Consider the following 20,366-nt stretch of genomic DNA (forward strand, 5'->3'; position numbering starts at 1 on the left):
GTTCTGACACAACTAGATGTGACAACGCAAAGAACAAAAATAACAAAAGAAAGTCCTTCAAAGAGTGTGCACCGTGGAAACAGCTAGACACCCTGCCTTTACACATTGGCTCTGTGGGAGATTCTTTAAAATGAGTTTAAAATGAAAGTGGTGTTGAATTCTGAGCATGCAAATTCAGAAAACTAATTATCTAATAGAGAGGACAGAAGACTGTGAACTCTAATTTTGGCTAAGTAAATAGAAGAAAGAGGTTTTTAAAAATTATTTTAATGAATTGTTTTTAAAAAACGATTGGAAAAATTCAAACAACACAAAAAATATAAGGGAGAAAACAAATAAAAATACCCCATATCCCACCACCTAAAAATAACATTCATAGATTTTATGGAATATCATTATAGGCATGGAAATAAGAGATATTTTAGAATTTTAAAAAGCAACTTGCCTTCAGGTAACTAAATATGGTCTTCTTATGGATAATCTAAAATCTAAATCTAAATCTAAAATCTAACTTTTTAAACTATTTCACCTAAAAAGTGATGAGAGGAAATAAAAAGAGGAAGAAGTCTCAGTTCCTAAGCAACTATAATAAAAGTATGAGTTCAGTAGAAATAAGCAGATATTTTTATTTTCATCTACATATCCATGATCTGAGCCTCTGTCCAGCTGTATCTAAACCTATTACAATAACATATATTTTCATAATGCTTTTTGGTTTACAAGTCAAATTTACACTGAGTCTCATGACCATATAAAACAACCAGGGTTGATATCTAGTTGGTACATATTCATTTGGCTATTCTAGATGCTTATGACCAAGTGTTATTATATGTCATATCAATTGCCATAGCTACTGGTTTTTCTTTTTCTGAGCATACTAAATTTTCCCTGAGCAAGGTTTGTGCTCTTTATTTTCTAATTTTTAATATTTTAAAAAATGTGTCATTTTAACCTCATTCGTATCTCTTGCAGAAGTGAAATAATTTTTGTTTGTTTCTTTCTAAAAAGGAAAGAGTAAAATTCCCCTTCCCCTTCGTCCGAGTATACCTCATTAAAATCACAGTAGTGCAAAGAACTAACTGGAAATTTTCAAACTCAAAGGAAATTTTGCTTGTATATGTTACAAAAATTGGGGCATTGTTGTCTCCATTATCTGTGTTAAATTCGGTAAGCACTGATACTGATTTTTCTAATGGAAGATTATTCCAGTTATTTCTACTGAAAAATTTTATGGTAACTCTCCCCTCCTACTTACATTTGACTAATGCTAATACAAAATTAGATACCATTCTCTGACCTACTAACCAACTTACATTGAGATAATGCAAGTCAAAGAGGTGGAAGAAGAGAGCCAATATTTCCTTGACAACCCACATATTATGATCAAAGGTAATTGCTTATTCAAAGGTATTGATTTTCTGTGCAATAATATCTCTGTTTATCTCACAAACACTAGGACATGAGACCACCTGATCATTTTTTTAGGGAAAAGAACATAAATAATCTCAGTAAACTAATATTTTTCCACTGACATGCTTTAATTTAAATATATACTTCCACTTTAATTGGCCCTTAATTGAGAGTGGCACTTAACCATTCTGTTACTATCGATACTTATGTATATCAAGCAATAGGCACAAAGTTCAAGCCTCTGTTACTTGTTTTTACTTTTATTGTAGATAAAGAGCAGGAGCCACATTCTATGTAAGGACATAAGGCCACACTTCAAAACACTTCTTTCTCCTTCCCTAAATTCATTAAGTGGCCACCTCAATTTTTGGTGTTTGAAATTTCATAATTAGGCACAGTATACCCATTTTGGTGCCAAGTGCCTACATTTCTGTAGGGTTTTAATCTATATGAAGCACATTTCATATAGTGGCATTTGATCCAGATACAAGGAGAATCACTTTGGCCATTTCTGTTTACAATTTAAGCCCCCAAGTCCCAGAGCCATATTCTCAGACAGATGTGGGAGGTATTTTGATTTTAGTGGCATTGCCTTTGGTTATTAAAAGGAAATCTTAATATTGGTTTAATAATGTTCAGTTTAAAATACAGGATTTTTTGTTGTTGTTGCCGTTTTAGAAGTAGAACATCTAAAAGGCTCTCCAGTGATCTAAGTGATTCTCTTTTACTTAGATTCCTGGAAATTGTCAAAGGGCTTTAAGGGAGGAGGGGAAAAAAAAGAATGAGGAAATTTTCCCTGTGGGCAACTGGGGAAAACAAAAATATTTTTGTGCTGTAGAGACTTCTCAGGAAAGGAGCATTGGCCAGCAGCAGCATCTGTGCAAGGGGAATTTCCACATTTGGGAAAACATGGTCATAATTAATGACTGAGGAAAGCCAAGAAAATGGACCATGTTGGAAAAATATGATCGTCAATGGCCATGTCATTGTCAACTGATTGGGCCAGAAAATTTAATTGTTTTAGAAAGAGATTTTTATTTGTGGATACTTGACTATAGATCCTTCCTTCTGTGGTTTTAATAAATACACTGTTCTTGCCTGGGGAATCAACTTCCTGTAGTCAGACCTACTCTCTCTGTCCCTCCCTGCCCTATGGGAGTGTTTGCATTAGACTTCTGACCTGGACACTGGCTTGTAGTCTTTTGCTTTGAACATGATACTTCGGACTACCCAGCAGGGCTATTAGCATCCATTAGAATAGAGATGATTATCCGAGACTCTTGGACAAGGGCGGAAGGATGAGATTGCGTGATCCTAATGCAGCTATCATTTTTTGAAGACTCCATGCCGTGGACCCTGTGTTAAGAACGTTGAAAAACTATCCTGACTTAGACATGAGGAAACAGGCTCAAGGAATTTAAGTAACTTACCTAGAGGCTACCTAGCTATTCTTCTTCAATCTCCTCATCCTGTATATAAAGTCTACTCTCTAAACTGGATTGTTGTCACCCTGAATACAACCTCTTGCTTACTTAACTACTCCCTTCCTCTTCCTCTTCCTCTTCTTCTTCCTCTTCCCCTCTGTCACTGTGTTTAAACTAGATCTAGTCTTGGGCTTGTGCTCATCAGAGAACTCCATGGCTACATATCATTCTCAAGTGAAGAAATCTGGGTTAGCACACTCCATACCATTTACGTCTCTATTTACTAAGGGAATGAGCGTGGTCAGAATGATCTTGCCCCACCTTTTGGTTTTCTTTTCTCTCAGTGATCAATTTTACTTAAAAAGGTATGATCATCTTTTGTCTCTTCTCTGATAATTTTCTCCAGATTGGAATATAGCTTGCTGAATTTCAACATATTTGCCAAGGGCTAGGTCAAGTTTTTCAGAGAGGGAAATATAGCTAAGAAAAATAATTCCCATATTTGACATGGAGTTGTGGCATCCAGTAGAGAATCTATAAAATGCAGAATATTGTTTTCTGAAATGAAAACACTGCAGGTTAAATCGTGTGCCCCCTGAAGCAAAAATTTCATGCTCTAAACCCATCTGACGTAGCTTCTAAAGTTAACCCTGACCTGCAACTGCCATGAATATGAGAAAACAAACCTAACTGGGATTGAAGAGCCTAATGGCCCTGGATTGAACCTCACTGTGTAATACAATTTTAAAAATCATAGCATCTTCTAAATAATTTAATATATTTATTTTCTGTTGAACTTAAAACAAGTTCATTAAATCTTGTTAATATTTATTTTCAGAGTGCTTCTTAGACATAGCCAGACATTATTACCTCTATTTGGAAATGTAAAAATCAAAGGGATGTATTAGTTTTCTACTGCTGTGTAACTAATTGCTACAAACTTAGAGGATTAGAACAACATCTCATTAATTTAGCTCACAGATCTGTAGGTGAGAAGCCTGGGTAGGTTTGGCTGGGTTCTCTGCCTCGTGTCCTACAAGGTAGAAATCAGGTATTAGTCAGTCCCGACTCTTACCTGGGGAAGAATCTGCTTCCAAGCTCATTCACATCACTGGCAGAACTCAGTTCCCATGTCTGTAGCACTGAGGTCCTCGTTTTCTTTCTGGGTGTCAGCCCAGAGCCACCAGCTTCTAGAGACCACACACACGTTCCTTCTCTTGCGGTCTTCTCTATCTTCAAAGCCAGCAATCACTGTCTGATCTTTCTCACAGTTAGAATCTCTTCTACTTCCTCTTCTGCTACCAACTGAGGAAAACTGTTCTTTTAAAGGGTTCACCTAATTGGGTCAGACCCACCTGAAAGAAATCTCCAAATCTTAAAGTAAAATGACTTGGGACATTAATTACATTTACAAGATCCCTTCACAGCAGTACCTAGATTAGTGACTGAAGCAGTGACCTAGATTAGTGTTTGACTGAATGACCAGGAGATGGGAATCTTGGGGAGCTATCTTTAGAATTTTGATAACCATAAGGAAATAGCATTAACCCAGTTCACCTGAGATATAAATCTAGAAATAGGCTCCCAACAGAGAACCTATCTAAATTCTAATTTAAAAATTTAACCAAAGAATCTAATTTAATTTTTAATTTTATTCCTTTTTGTTTTTATATATAGATGTTTTATTTTTTAAGATGCATATGTTGGGGTTTAAACTTTATATGTTTTCCTGATGCATTATCAAAAATGTCAATGCTGATTTAGGACATGTGTTTCAGGGGCCTGTGAATGTCCAAGAGGTGAAGTGTAAACGTGATGTTAGACAAGGGTGTGTGTGTGTGTGTGTGTGTGTGTGTGTGTGTGTGTATTGGGGGGGTGATAACAGATGAAGAAGGGGGAGGGACTGAGATTGTGATGAGTACAGAGAAACAGTTTATTTCTATTTTTAATATAGTTCCTGAAGACTTTTGAAGACGATCTTTTGTTATTTTCTTTTGGCAAGTCCTGAAGTTCAAAACCCTTGGGATTCTCTGTGTGCAATTTATGAGCAGTATTTGAGGACATTTCTAAACATTGGGGTATTTTGGATTATGCTGGGTCAGCATCACCAGGATGCTATGCCCCTATAGTGGATGTGAACTTACCAAAGTTTCTGTTGCACAATATCAGTATGCCATGGCCGGCCAGATGCATAGGAGGTTGGAGTGCAGGCTGGGCCCATTAGCCCATGGGCCCAGCAACCCGCTGATCCAGAAGCCTGAGCTTGCCGAGTGTCACCTCGGCACTGAGAGGGTATGGACAGAGCTGAGAGAATCCTAGAAAGGGAGATGAAGGATGATTGTGTATTAATTTCTCTGATTTTAACCTTTTACCTGGAGGACAACATATTGAAAAACCTGGTTTTCTGGTGAAGAATGTGGAAGTAGTCTTAGTCTTTGGGAAGAACATAAATAGTATGTGCAAATCTCAGCAAAAGGCAGAAAATTTCAGATGCTAAGTATTTCTCTCTTCTTCCCCGAACATTTGGGTTTTCCCCTGCTTGAAATCCTGGCTGAAAATACAAAAGAAAAGGACGTTTCCCAGATGCTTCTTTTAAACTGTCCCAGACCTTCAGAAAATGGTGAGAAAATGTAATCATATTATTAGGCAAAAGGAGAGAAGCCAGTGGGGACAGCATTCGATAACTGCACTGATAGAGCATTGAGACTGAGTGTGTGGGAGATATTTAGCTTTGGAAAGGAAGACACAGGTGGGGAGAGGCTGGGTGGAAGAAATTAGTGTTGCTTGTTAATTGTGAAGTCTTTAAAGCCTAATACATTTACATTCTTTAACTAACAAAGTGATTTTGCTCTATAAGGAATAACTCGAAGGATGCTGATAATATGTTAAAGATGTTATTTTCATTGCTAAGGTTTCTACTTAAAAGTCCTTCCTTCCCATTATTCATTCAGTCAGAAATATTTAATGAGAACCTACCATGTTTCTTGATTTAGATTCTAGGAATACAGCAGTGAACACAACAGACAAGGTTTCTGCTCTTGTGGAGCTTATATTCTAGTGTGGAGAAGTTGGAAAATAAAGAAATAGCTATATTTCATTACATGATACATAAAAAGGTAAACAAAATAATTTCAGACAGTGTTAGGATAAATACAGAGAAATAAAACAGAATGAAGTGATGGTTTACCAGGTGGCTATTTTAGATTTGATGACCAGGTAATATCTCTCTGAGGAGATGACATTTGAACAGTAATCTACATAACAAGGAGGAGCTGGTTGTAAAAAGGTCAGGATAAAGAACATTCTAGATGGAGATAACACATGGTTCAAGGGTCCCCATGAGGTAACAAATTTGAATTTGAGGAAGAGAAGAAAGGCCTGGATGGCTGGTACTCAGTGGCAAATGGAAAAGTGGTACAAGATGAAGTTGGAAAGGATGGAACCTAGATCTTTTAGGCATGGAAGGTCATAGTAAAGAATTTTAATTTTAGGTAAGATGGAAGCCAATGGGAGATTTTAAGTAAGCAATTGACTTTCTGTTTGGATGATGAATTATAGAGAGCAAGAATGAAAGTACGGAGGTCTTTAGGAGCCAATTGCAATATTCAGGTAAACAACTGTGACTTGAACTAGGATAGTAGCAGTGAAAATGGGGAGAACAAGAGTGGATTGGGGTATAAATGCGAAATAGAGTCAACAAAACTTTCTGATGATTTGTAATATGGGACATAAGAGGAATAAAGGACTCAAAGTTCTCTTTTTCCAGAACACCTGGTGAGAAGTAGAGGAGCGGTGGCTTTTGGATCTGCGTACAGCAAGGCGCTCTTTCCTGCTCCTCCATACATGCCGCGGGCCACTCACTGGCTGTCAAAAACGGTGAAAGAAACCACTCACTATTATGTTTTGAACATCAAACACAATGCCACCAAGGAAGAATAGAAAAAGGCTTACTAAAAAGCTGGCCTTGTAGTACCACCCTGTTAAGAATCTAAATGAAGGAGAGAAGTTGAAACATTTCTCAAGCTTTCATAAAGAGGGAAGACTCCCAGACTCTTTTTATGAGGCTGATATTACTCTAAATCAAAAACCAGGTAAAGACATACCTACCAGAGAAAGAAAATTACAGGCCAATATCTCTGATGAACATAGATGCTAAAATCCTCAACAAAATATTGGCAATCTGTATCCAGCAATATATTTAAAAAATAATACACCATGATCAAGTGGAATTTATCCCAGGGGTGCAAGGATGGTACAATATTTGCAAATCAATAAACATAATACACCACATAAACATAATAAACCACACAAAATGAAGGACAAAAACCACATGATCATATCAATAGATGCTGAAAAAGCATTTGATGAAATGCAGCACCCATTCATGATAAAAACACTTGGAAAAGTGGGAATAGAGGGAACTTCAACATAATAAAGGCCATATACAAGAAGCCTACAACCAACATTATATTCAGTGGGGAAAAACTAAAAGCTTTCCCCTTAAGATCAGGAACAAGACAAGGGTGTCCACTTTCACCACTCTTATTCATCACTTTATTCAACATAGTACTGGAAGTTCTAGCCACAGCAATCAGACAAGAAAAAGAAATAAAAGGCATCCAAATTGGGAAGGAGCAAGTAAAACTGTGATTATTTGCAGATGACATGATAGTATATATAGAAAACCCTATAGTCTCCACCAAAAAACTACCTGACCTAGTAAGTGAATTTGGCAAAGTAGTGGGATACAAAGTCAATATTTAGAAGGCAATGGCATTTCTTTACACCAACAATGAAATATCAGAAAGAGAAACTAGGGGAAAAGATTACACCTACTATAGTAACAACAAAAATAAATTACCTAGGAATAAATTTAACCAAGGAGGTAAAAGACCTATACTTTGAAAACTATAGAACACTGAAGAAAGAAATTGAGGAAGATACAAATAAATGGAAGTATATACCCTGTTCATGGATTGGAAGAATTAACATTGTTAATATGTCCATAATACCTAAAGAAATCTATAGATTCAACACAATCCCTATTAAAATACCAATGGTATACTACGCAGCAGAAAGAAAGAAGGCACTCCTACCTTTTGCAGCAGTATGGATGGAACTGGAGAATATGAGTATTATGTTAAGTGAAATAAGCCAATTGGTGAAAGACAAATAGCATATGATCTCACTTATAAGAGGAATCTAATGAACAAAATAAACCAATGAGCAAAATAGAACCAGAGACATAGAAACATGGAACACACTGACAGTGGCCAGATGGGAGGGGTGAGGGGGATAATGGTAGAAAGAAAGGGAGGGGCTAGTCAAAGAACATTTATGAATGACTATGGACATGGACAACGATGTGGGGAATTGACTGTGGGAACAGAGTGTGGGCTGGGCAGAGCAGGGCAAAGTGGGGAAAATAGTGACAACTGTAATACAATAACAATAAAAAAATTTTTTAGGTTATCTCTTCTATTATTGGCTAGGGCACTGGGTGGCTGGTGATGCTATTTAATGAGATAGATAGGCTGGGACTAGGAAGTGTGACAGACTGTGTTCATTTCCTCCCCAACAGCCATTCCTCTCTTCCTCTTTGCTAACAGAGCCCTGACTTTGTTGAGGATGACAATATATCCAACCTCAAGTGATGAATCATGATTGGTATAATTCAATCATAAAATCCCATTCTCTTTTGCAAGATACTCAATTTCCCCATCTGCTTTGCACTTAAGGGTAATTCATTTATGGCTAAAGAGACCTAAGTGAAAATCTTCTGGGGATAGATATGGCAATCTGGAACAACGTCAGTGTCTGGAGTCATGGCAGCCATCGTGTGACTGCATAACTAAAGTTTGATGATTAAAGGCCAAGATGTTAAGAATGGTGAAATAGAAATAAAATACTGCTTGATGATTTAGAAATTGCAGCTGAACCAACATCAGCAACCATTTATTGCCAGGTATCTTGTTTATGAAAAAAGTAAAGCTATTTGTCTAAACCTCTTGTTATTTGATACAAGAAAATTAAGGGACAGAATCAAGAGTTCTCCTTTGGCCATGTTCAGTTTGAGATGCCTACTGGATATCCACGTGGAAGTGACTATCTAATTTATTCCCTTCCGCAATGAAATAAAAACTTATGGACATTTTTATCTTTTCACATTACAATACTAAAAAACACGAGAAACACAAGAAGGTATAAGTACAAGGGAGACCCCCCAAAATAGGTGGGCCCCTTGTACTACAGTCACCTAGTGGGTGAGACTGTACTACAAGGAACCCATCTATATCAGTGTACCAGCTGATGTTGTTGTGAGAGGCTACCAGACGGAAAGAGCTGGTTTTACATATTGATCGTCAGCTTCTGTGTAGCGCTCTTTCATGGTCACTGCAACTTTGTTTACTTTTATCAAGGCGGACCCAAAAACCCCAGCATTAGGCTTCAGTGAATATTTTCGAAGACTCTGTCAACACATCTGACCATTTCGTTTTCTTTTTTAAAAGATATTTTTTAAAATTTATTTTTAGAGAAAGGGGAAGGGGGGGAGAAAGAAAGGGAGAGAAACATCCATGTGTGGTTGCTTCTCACAAGCCCCTAACTGGGGACTGACCTGCAACCCAGGCATGTGCCCTGACTGGGAATCAAACCGGTGACCCTTTAGTTCGCAGGCCAGCACTCAATTCACTGCACTACACCAGCCAGGGCTGTTTGCCCATTTCATGATGGGTACTTTATGAGCGCACCTGTCGCACCATGCTGAGAGTTCAGCAGTTTTGACCAAAAACGGCATGACCTCCATGCCCTGCTCTCCCTATTCACCTGATCTTGCCCCAAGTGACCTTTTCTTTTCTTGTTTGTTTCCCGGGATGAAAAACGTCCTCAAAGGGAAATGTTTTGCCACTGTGGAAGAGGTGAAACAAAAAATGGCAGAAACACTGAAAGGCATCAAGATCTATGCGTTCAGAAATTGTTTTGAGCAGTGGAAAAAATGTCCCCATAGGTGTATTGCATCAGATGGACAGCACTTGGAAGGTGACTGAAATTTAAACAGGTAAGAATGAATACACAATTTTTTATAAATAAATTCTGGGGGCTTTTGGGTCCCCCTTGATAAAAGTAAACAAAGTTGCAGTGACCATGAGAGAGCGCTACACAGAAGCTGACAATCAATATGTAAAACCAGCTCTTTCCATCTGGCTGCTGCAGCGAGAGGAGCTGCCCCCATGTCCGCCCACCTGCAATGGAACTGCTCCAGCTTCCTGGTCAAGAGGAACAGCACCGAACCCAACAATCTGAAGGCCTGCAACTCCTTTCGCTACAAAGGGCAGATTCACAGCAAGACAGGTGTGGAGTTGGTGGCCCACAGCAAAGGTGTGGTCATCATCATGAAGCAGAGATCTGCCAGCCAAAGCCGGGCACCTCTTACATATGGACGACCACCAACAAGAATGCAGGGGCCCTACTGAGCAGCATCTGGCACATGATCTTCAAGAACAAGTACTACCTGGCTCTGCGCATGGCCACCAGCTGTAGAGCCAGTGCCATCGTAGGCGGCCAGGAGCCAGGGATGGTGAAGAGGAAGTGGGCCCACTCCACCAAGAGCTCCTGAGCACTATCCACCCTTAAAAGTAATAAAGCATCAGTTAACTTTCCTCAAAAAAAGGAAAACCAACTCTCCTAGCATTGGAATGTTAGCAAGGTTGAAGTTTGTTAAAACAGGAAAACTGGGGCAATGGCAAAAGCTCAGTCTGGTCCAAACATTTCCAAGTACTTTCCATCATCTTGGTGGGGAAATGTCGTCCCAGACTAGAGTACATTTTTCTATTAAGATACTTTCTTACCTATATGTATCACAGTGTTCATATATTGCTTTATTTCTTCTTCTGGCATAAAACAAATTGCCTAATGAAAATTTCCCCACCAACCCACCCAGGGAACCTAAAGTAGACCAAATTGAGCTTTTAGCACAGTTTCTGGTTCTGATAAAAATCAGCATCTACAAACCCAATTGCACCTATTTCCATTAGCACTGTCATCCAGAACTAGATATCTAGTTTTATAGATGAAAAGTTTGCCATGCTGCTATTTTCCCCCTAATTACTTTATTGTATGCTGGATGGTTTTGACTCCATCTAGAGAAAACAGCAGTAAATATTTTTTTCTTTTGCCAGTGGCCCATCAGAAACAGCTATTGATCTTGTGTGACGAGACAAGTCACTGAGTCTGCAAAATTGCTTTCACAGGGTATCTTGTATTCTGCCTGTACTGCGAATTTGTGTTCTCCTAAGATTAATTGGTTCATCATATTCTGCTTTCGTGTTCCATAGTTTATCCCTATGCTTGGGATTTTTGTCCCTACACCTTTCACTTCATTGTCCCATAATTTATTACAACCAACCCCTGAAATTTTTTTTTTTCAGTTTTGGATCTACATTAATTTTTAAGTCCCCGGAGGAACATTATGTTCCCAAACATTATGTCCTGCACTCTCATGCTCATATCACTTTATGTAGTGCCAGACTCCTCCTGGGATCTTAAGAAATGTTGTTTCTTTTAAAAAGATAGGCGACTACTCTGGAATGCCCATAAAATGTCTTTCTCCGTTGAGTTATTCTCACCATTTATTTATCCCCAGTAGCTTAGGTAAATATATTGGTTCATAGAACCCAGGTCTTCAGCGGAGCTTTGTTAGTCTCTCCTCATCTCTGTAAAAGCAGAGGCAAGTATTGACTGCCCTCACAGGAGTGTTGGAAAGAAATGACGGAAAGCATCAGGGATGAGAAAGCCTTTCATTAAAACTATGAAATGTTAGGGAGATGATGGTATCATTCTTACCAAGCAGGCCTCAGTGCAACTGGGGCTCACGTGACGAAGAGATTTTGTTCATTGTTATTACAAAGAATGGCTGCCCAGCAGGATCCCCTTCTGCTGGTGGCATCTACTGCAAACAGTCAGAACTTCTTCCCAAATACTCAAGACCTGCTGTACCCACAACATTTCCTCTTCTCTCAGCTTCTCAGCTCCATCTAGAACACTACAAAGCAGACATGAACCTCCCTCTGAGCTCCTGGAAGGTTGTTTGAGTTAGAGGAATAGGACCATGGACAGAGGAAAAGCCTACCAATCACGGTGCAGTGGGAAAGCCAACTCTTCCTGCCAGGAATCCCTGGGATAGGGTCTTTAAATGAATAGACTTTTCTTTATTCAAGGGTCACTTTCCCCTTCTCTAATTTCCCTTTAGAAAAGCCTAGTTTCTTTTGGAAACACGGGCTTCCTCCACCAGCTCTATGCTCCCGAAACATATAAAGAGTACTCATTCTTGCAAATGCAGCTCTGAAAATATTTTCAAATATTTTCATTATAAATAAATATTTCAATGAAACTGAAAAACATAGAAAAGAGTTTAGCAAACATCTATGTATAAAATGCTCAACAAATCTTAATATTTGACTTACTTGTTTCTGGGTTTTTTGACTGTTGTAAAATGTTTTATAGGTGTAGTTGAAACCCATTGCTTATCCCTGACCCATTTATTTCTCTATTTTTCTCTTTCCCTCTTTTCCCAAAAGTAATCACTGTCTTGTAGTTTCTAAAAACCATTCCCATGAATATTTTTATACTTTTTATTATATGTATATATTCATAAGCAATATATAGTATTACTTTGTGTTTGTAAGACGTAAAGGAATACCATATCATGCTGTGCGTAATATTTTGCAATGCATTTTTTGTCACTGTTACTTTTTAGATTTATTCATGTCGCACCCTGAAGAACTAACCCATTCATTATAACTGTTGTATATTATTCCCTTGTTTGAATATACACAGATTACTTTTTCACTCAGCTGCATTATGGTGAGTAGGTTGTTTTAGCTTGTTGTTTGTTATAAGAAACAGTGTTGTAATCAACATTTAAAAACCAGTCTCCTGGAGCACACCATGTGAAAGTTTTTCTAGGCCAGACTTTCTCAACCTTGACATTATTGATATTTTGGACTGGATAACTTTTTGTGGTGGGACAGGATTTTAGCAATATCCATCACGTCTAGTAACTGGTAGCACCTTCCCACACACATGTGTAACAACCAGAAAGGTCTTCAAACATTTCCAAATGTTCCCTGGGAGGCAAAATCACCCCTAGTTGAGAACCACTGTTCTAGGAAACATCCCTAAGTGAGGAACTGTCAGGATTTAGGATTTATATTACTATATTATCATTTTACTTACTAAGAGACCTGTATCTGCATATCTCGCAGCTTTTGATATTTTCAGAATTAAAAATATTTTGCCTGTTTATGGGCAAATTTTTATTATTTTATTTTGTTTTCCCTTAATTTCTAGTGAGAGCAAGCATCTTCTTGTATGTTTATTAGCCATTAGGGTTTCTTTGCTGTGAATTGCTTATTCATATCCTTTGCCAATATTTTTAGTTGTCTCTTTTTCTTATTTTTAGTTGTTCTTTATAAATTTTGAATACTAATATGTTGATGATTTTATGAGTGGGAAAATATCTTCTGTCAGTTTAAGGCCTGTCTTTGTACTTTGTTGATGATGTCTTTTTATTTTAAGGCAGTAAAATGTATCAGTCCTTGCCTTTGTGGTTTTGTGTGTGTGTATGTGTGTGTGTGCTTTATTTAGTAAATTCTTCCTCTCCCAAGTATGTAAAGATAATCTCATATTTTTTTGAGAAGTATAAAATTTGACTATTTACATTTATGCCTTTACCAAGACATAAACTTGTCCAATATGAAATACATTTATAATTATCCCAACATTTATTTATTAAATAGTTTATCTTTTCACTCCTGGTTTGTTATGCCACCTTTGATTTTAAATATTAATTATTTGGTAGGGCAAACCCCCTGACTTACTTTTTTTCAAAATTGCCTTGGGTTGTGATTGTTTATCTGACCAAAGAATATTGTCTCTTTTTCCTTCCAACTGAATCTGAATTGTTTTCAGGTGTCCATAAAACCCGTTCCATAGTGCTTGGTCTAAGCCTATTACAGTAATTCCATTCCATTGGGATTGGTTTAGCTGTAGTCATATGTTGCATCTCTTGCCAATGAGACCTATGTGGAATTATGCTAGAGTAGAGGTGGGATAGAACAGGTAAGTTTTCTTCTCATTTGAAAAAGTGCATAAGAAAAGGACTTGCCTTTCTTATTTTTGCATAGAGTGGGGGAGGAATGTGAGGCCTAAAACTGTGGCAGCTACCTTGCGACCCTGAGGGGAAGAGCTGGAGACCTGTATTCTGAGAATGGCTAAGCAGACAGAAAAAAAGGGCCCAGGTCCCCATGATGTCATTGTGCTGCTGAATTAACCAATACTGAAACCACCTTCCACTGGACATCCTGTGAGGTGAAATAATAAATCTGTCATTTTAAAAGCCACATTAATTTTATATTCTTTTATTTGCAGCCAAAGGCATCCTCAACTACTATTATATGTTTGACCTTTTATTCTTCAACATGAATCTTGTGATCATTGTTCCATGTTACATAATTCGGTTGGGGTTTTAAAAGTTGGGTTTGCCTTGAAATTAACTTTCGAACTGACACTTTCAGTATAATATTCCAATTCATGAATATGGTATATGTCTCTACTTTTTCAAATCTTTGTTAACTTTTTCCATAAAAATTTTTCATACTTAAAATCCCCATTTTATGTTATATTTATTCTTAGGTACTTTATTATTTATTGCCACTAAGTTTGTCTTTTGTTTGCTATTAAATATTGAATGTGATAAACACTAATACATTGAATTGCAATTGAATTTTGTTTATTGATCTTATACCCAGAAATCTTGCTGAATTCTTTCTAGTTCTAATATTTTTTCCAACGTAGTTGGCTTGATATTCCTTATAGACAATCATATTATCTGAATAAAGAGTTTACCTTTTCTTGTCCTCTACTGTGACAATAAAGATGCCATAGAGTCAGCCATGGAAGTCTGTGGTTGCTTCATCCAATTTCCTGTCATGTGCCCTTATCTTCCTACCTCTTCATTCCCTCATGTAAGACCCGTCCTCAGGCAGTGGTCAGCTTCTTAAATCCTCTTTAACAAGCCAGTTTGTATGTATGGGGAGGGGAGTTCTCAGTCTAGCCCATAGATTCAAGCAATGAACCTGCTTCTGGTTCCCGCCTACTTCCTTCACTCCATGCAGATCACTTTTAATTTCCCTTACCCCGAAGAAGCCTTATTCCATCATCTTCTGCCTCCTTTCAGGCCTGGAACCCAACAGGCCCATGTCTTCAGTCCCATTTGTTTTGCTCTGTGTTCCATAGAAAACTTTATATTTGGGGCCAACTCTGTTATTCAACAGAATGTCCCATGAGTTGAATAGACCCATCAAGGAGGTCCTCACGATGTATATAGTGCTATGACTTGAGGGAAAAAAAGGAAAGAAAGGAGGGGAATAAGAGTTGCAAGAGTTGACTTTAAGCAAAGTAAGTGGGAAGGAATTGTCATGGCATTTCATCTAGAAAGTGAATTTTGATTCAGATTTAGAATTTTTATACTAATCCCTTTATATAAACTAAGTATGTAAATAACATTCATTAAAATTGCAAAACGTATTTATTAAAATATGTAAAACAGCCAGCTGCAGCAGTAGTGACTAAGACATATAAAAATAAAGCATTTGGGGAGATTCAAATGGTGAAGGAGTAAGTGGAAGCTACACTAACCTCCTCCCAGGACCAATCTGGAATTACAACTAAATTGTAGAGAAAATCATCCAGAATAACCAACTGAACACTAGCTGAAGAGAAGCCTTATAACCAAGGACAAACAGAAGAAACCTCTTCACCACAATGTTATTGGTAGGGAGTGGGGAGACGTGAGAGGGCTGGCTGGGCTCCCACGGGCAGCAGCTGGAGTTCCAGAGGGATATTTCAGTGGCTGGGGAGTTCTGCCTGAGAAGTGTCAGTTCTAAACCTCAAGCCATCTTCCTCAGACGGAGCACTCCTCTCCAAGTGGCATCAGCCTGAGGGGAAGCAATAGCCCCACCTGAAGGAATTTCTCTGCCCCATCCTGTGGTGCTTAAACCAGGCGGCTGATTACAGCTTGATTAGATTAACAACTGATTGGTTTAACAACTAAGTGGAAAATACAAACAAAGAAGCAGTCAAATGGGAAGACAAAGAAACAGACCCCAAATGAAACAAGATAATTCCCTGAAGAACTAGATGAAATAGAGGCAAGCAATTTATCTGATAGAGAGTTTAGGGTAATGATTATAAGGATACTCAACAGCATTAAAAAAGACGTAGAAACCATAAAAAAGGACCAGTCAGAAATAAAGAATGCAATATCTGACATAAATAATACACTAGAAGGAATAAACAGTAGGTTAGAGGAAGCAGAGGATCAAACCAGTGTTATTGGAAGACAAGGTATCAAAAAACACCCTGGCAGAGCAGCAAAAAGAAAAAAAGGATTTTAAAAATATGAGGAGAGCTTAAGAAATATTTGGGACAACATGAAGCATACTAACATCCACATCAGAAGGAGAAGAGTGTGAGCAGGGATTGAGAACATATTTGAAAAAATAATGACTGTAAACTTCCCTAATCTGGTGAAGAAAAAAGACACACAAGTCTAGAAAGCTGAGACAGCACAAAACAAGCTGGGCCTGAAGAGGCCTACAGAGAGACACACTGTAATTAAAATGACAAGGCTTAAAGACAAGGAGAGAATCCTAAGAGCTGCAAGAGAAAAGCAGGCGGTTACCTAAAAGGGGGCACCAATTAGACAGGCATCTGATTACTCAACAGAAACATTTCAAGCCAGCAGGGAATGGCATGAAATATTCAAGATGATGAAGAGCAAGGACCTTCAACCAAGGCTACCTTACCCAGCAAGGCTGTCATTTAAAATCAAAGGAGAAATAAGGAGCTTCCCAGACAAGAAAAAGCTAAACATCAAACCAGTACTGCAACAAATGTTAAAGGATGAAGAAAAAGAAGAAAGAGAAGGAGAAGAAGAAGAAGAAAATAAAACAGGAAAACAGTCTAACAATAAAATGGCACTACATACATATCTATCAATAATCACCTTAAATGTAAATGGCTTAAATGCTCCAACCAAAAGACACAGGGTAGCTGAATGGATAAGAAAACAAGACCCATATATATGCTGCCTCCAGGAGACCCATCTCAGTTCAAAAGATACACACAGACTAAAAGAAAGGGGTTGGAAGAAGAAAAGAAAGAAAAGCTGGGGTAGCAGTACTTATATCTGACAAAATAGACTTTAAAACCAAGGCTATAGTAAGTGACAAAGAAGGACTCTCCATAATGATAAAGGGAACAATTCAACAAGACGATATAACTCTAGTAAACATTTACGCATCCAACATAAGAACACCTAAATATGTAAAGTAAATCTTGATGGACATAAAGGGAGAGATCGACAGAAATACAGTCATAGTTGGGGATTTTAATACCCCATTGACTTCAATGGATAACTCTTCCAAGCATAAAATCAACAAGGAGACAGCAGCCTTAAATGACACACTAGATCTAATGGATTTAATTGATATCTTTAGAGCATTTTACCCAAATCGACAGAATATACATATAATACTTTTCAAGTGCACATGCAACATTTTCTAGGATAGACCATATCTTAGGACACAAAATAAGTCTCAATAAATTTAAGAAGATTGAAACCATATCAAACATCTTCTCTGACAACAATGCTGTGAAAACTAGAAATCAATGGCAAGAAAAACACTGAAAACCATGCAGACATGGAAGCTAAATAACGTGTTATCAAACAATGAATGGGTCAACAATGAGATCAAGGAAGAAATCAAACGATACCTTGAAACAAATGAAGATGAGGACACAACAATTCAAAATCTGTGGGACACTGCGAAAGCAATCCTAAGAGGAAAATTCATAGCATTATAGGCCTATCTTCACACTTAAATGAACTTTAAAAAGAACAGCAAATGAAGCCCAAAGTGCATAGAAGGAAGGAAATATAAAGATCAGAGTAGAAATAAATGAAATAGTATAAAAAATGATAGAAAAGATCAATGAATCCAAAATCTTGTTCTTTGAAAAGATAAACAAGATTGACAAACCTTTAACAAAACTCATCAAGAAAAAAAAGAGAAAAGACCCAAGTAAATAAAATCAGAATGAAAGAGGAGAAATAACAATTGACACCAAAGAAATACATAGGATTGTAAGAAAATATTATGAATAATTATAGGCTGACAAACTGAAAAACCTGGATGAAATGAATAAATTCCTAGAATCATACAATTCTTCCAAAAATAAATCAGGAAGAACCAGAGAATCTGAATAGACAGATTATACCTAATGAAATTGAAGCAGTAATAAAAAAGACTCCCAACAAACAAAAGCCCTGGACCGGATGGCTTTACAGGTAAATTTTACCAAACATTCCAAGAACTAACACCTCTCCTCAAACTATTTCATAAAATTCAAGAGGAGGGAAGACTCCCAAACTCATTTTACAAGGCCAGAATTATTCCAATTCCAAAATCAGATAAAGGCACTACAAAGAAAGAAAATTATAGACCAATGTCTCTAATGAACATGGATGCTAAAATCCTCAACAAAATATTAGCAAATCAAATAAAGCAATGCATCAAAAGATCATACACCATGATCAAGTGGGATTTATTCTGGGGATGCAAGGTTGGTACAACATTTGCAAACCAATAAATGTGATTCACCACATAAATAAAGTGAAGGATAAAATCCACCTGATCATATCAATAGATGCAGAAAAAGCACTTGATAAAACCCAGCACCCATTTATGATCAAAATTCACAGCAAAGTGGGAAGAGAAGGAACATATCTATACATAATAAAGGCCATATATGACCCACTGCCAGCATCATACTCAATGGGTAAAAACTACAAGTGTTCCCCTTAAGATCAGGAACAAGACAGGGATGTCTACTTTCACCACTCTTATTCTTACTACTGGAGGTCCTAGTCACAGCAGTCAGACATGAAGAAGAGATAAAAGGCACCCAAATTGGAAAGGAAAAAGTAAAACTATCTTTATTTGCAGATAACATGATGCTGTACATAGAGAACCCCAAAGATTTCCCCCAAAACTACTAGAACTGATAAATGAATTCAGCAAAGTAGCAGGATACAAAATTAATATTCAGAAATCAGTTGCATTTTTATATATCAATGATGAACTAACAAAATGGGAAATTAAGAAAATAATCCCATGCACAATTGCTTCAAAAAGAATAAAATACCTAGGAATAAACCTAACCAAGGATGTAACGGACCTGTACTCAGAAAATTATAAGGCACTGAAGAAAGAAATTGAAGAAGATACAAATAAATGGAAGCATATACCATGTTCATGGATAGGTAGAATTAACATCATTAAAATGTCCATACAATCCAAAGCAATCTATAGGTTCAACACAATTATTATCAAGATTCCAATGATATATTTCACAGAACTAGAACAAATATTTCAAAAATTTATCTGAGCCCTGGCTGCTGCGGCTCAGTGGATTGAGCATCGGCCTGCGAGCCAAGTGTCACTGGTTCGATTCCCAGTCAGAACACATTACTAGGTTGCACGTCAGGTCCCCAGTTGGGGGCGCGAGTGAGAGGCAACCACACAATGATGTTTCTCTCCCTCTCTTTCTCCTTTCCCCTCTCTCTAAAAAAATTAAATAAATAAACAAACAAACAAACAAATAAATAAACTTAAAATAAGAAACTTATCTGGAACCACAAAAGACCCCACATTGCAGAAGCAATCCTGAGAAAGAAGAACAATGTTAGAGGAATCATGCTACCTAATATCAAACTATACTTCAAGGCCATAGTAATCAAAACAGCCTAGTACCGGCATAAAAACAGACACATAGATCAATGAAACAGAATAGAGAGCCCAGAAATAAACCCACACCTTTATGTTCAATTAATATTTGACAGAGGAAGCAAGCACATACAATGGGCTAAAGATAGTTTATTCAATAAATGGCGTTGGGAAAATTGGACAGTTATGTGCAGAAAAATGAAACTAGACCCTTTTCTTATACCACACAGAAGAATAAATTCAAAATGGATCAAAGACTTAAATGTTAGACCAGAAACCATAAAAATTCTAGAAGAAAATATAGGCAGCAAAACCTCAGACACTGCTCATAGAAATTTTTATGGGATATATCTCCCCAGGCAAGGGAAATAAAAGCAAAATAAACAAATGGGACTACATCAAACTAAAAAGTTTTTGCACAGCAAAGGAAATCATCAACAAAATAAGACAATCCACAAAACTGGAGAACATATTCACCAATACATCTGATAAGGGGATAATTTCCAAAATTCATAAAGAACTTACAAAACTCAGCACCAAAAAAACCCAAAACCCCAAATAAAAAATGAGCAAAGGACCTGAACAGACACTTCTGCAAAGAGGACATACAGATGGCCAATAGACATATGAAAAGATACTCAACATCACTAATAATCAGAGAGATGCAAATTAAAACCACAATGAG

The 20,366-nt window shown here is 37.3% G+C and overlaps 1 long non-coding RNA gene and 1 pseudogene across 5 annotated transcripts in view; both read left to right on the forward strand.

The window, feature by feature from the left end:
* Positions 1–20,366, forward strand: part of LOC150002137 (uncharacterized) — a 153,064-nt gene that overhangs the window by 66,519 nt on the left and 66,179 nt on the right. The gene's annotated exons all lie outside the window — the stretch shown is intronic.
* On the forward strand, positions 10,064–10,449 carry LOC150002138 (large ribosomal subunit protein eL28 pseudogene; annotated as a pseudogene).

Source organism: Furipterus horrens, unplaced genomic scaffold (assembly GCF_987537825.1).
Source record: "Furipterus horrens unplaced genomic scaffold, mFurHor1.1.pri manual_scaffold_9, whole genome shotgun sequence".
Taxonomy (NCBI): Eukaryota; Metazoa; Chordata; class Mammalia; order Chiroptera; family Furipteridae; genus Furipterus; species Furipterus horrens.